This window comes from Etheostoma spectabile, unplaced genomic scaffold (assembly GCF_008692095.1).
Source record: "Etheostoma spectabile isolate EspeVRDwgs_2016 unplaced genomic scaffold, UIUC_Espe_1.0 scaffold352, whole genome shotgun sequence".
Taxonomy (NCBI): Eukaryota; Metazoa; Chordata; class Actinopteri; order Perciformes; family Percidae; genus Etheostoma; species Etheostoma spectabile.
This window is the reverse complement of record NW_022605591.1, coordinates 465,513-466,496: the sequence shown is the minus strand read 5'-3', so window position 1 is coordinate 466,496 and position 984 is coordinate 465,513.

Below are 984 nucleotides of genomic sequence, written 5' to 3'. Positions count from 1 at the left end.
TAATGAAACAGCATGATGAAGATGATAAGACAAAGACAATACGACACAAAACATAATAACACTGCAGCTGACAGCGGACTGGATCCATGCTTATCCAACCAGTCCTGAATATTCCTAAATCACACACATTCCTCCCCTGCACCTGGGAGCGGTTCCTTTTCACCTGGTGCATTCAAACCCATTCTCATTGGTCCACTGTTGGCACGGTAACATGTTGAGCGCATATTCGCTGTCCAATGAGGAAGGACATGCTCTAAACTTCGCCCCGTTTGGGTCGTTTGCGGTCACAGATCAAAAGGTTCTATCATGTAAATGAGAAATTCTAACATAAATACACTTAATCAACATTGCATTGTCTTAGCCTAGTCTAAAAGAGGGGGGTAGGAGACAGAAGATTACTTCCTGGTGTGAAGCAATCGGCTTCTTTCTATATGTAAATGTAAATGTGCTGTATTTATATAGCGCTTTTCCGGTCTTAACAACTGCTCAAAGCACTTTTACATCTACAGGATACATTCACCATTCACACACATTCATACACTGTGGCCGGGGCTGCCGTACAAGGTGCCACCTGCTCATCAGATAAACAGAGTCAGGGGAACTGAGGGGGGAGGTGAGAGAATTTAGGGCCATCTTGACCTCTTTACAGAGACAAAATGCATATTTTCCTAACCTGGCTGCATTATACATTTAACAGAAATACATTGTTTTTAACTTTTCACAACTCAACACATGCAATGTACTGGTTGTTCCCTTTTCTGTAACTGTCAGCACAACATGTCTTCAAGCAAACAGCAGGTCGAAACTAAAACATGTTACTTTAGCTCATTTATTAGTCTGTGCCTATGTTATCTCCAAACATATACCTACATTCTCCGTCTCTGCTGACTGGGAATGATTGAGATTTCTCTTGGCACAGCTACCAGAACACTTACAGCTTTCAGACAGGTTGCTCACGTCACATCTACGTCTTCAAGCTCAGTT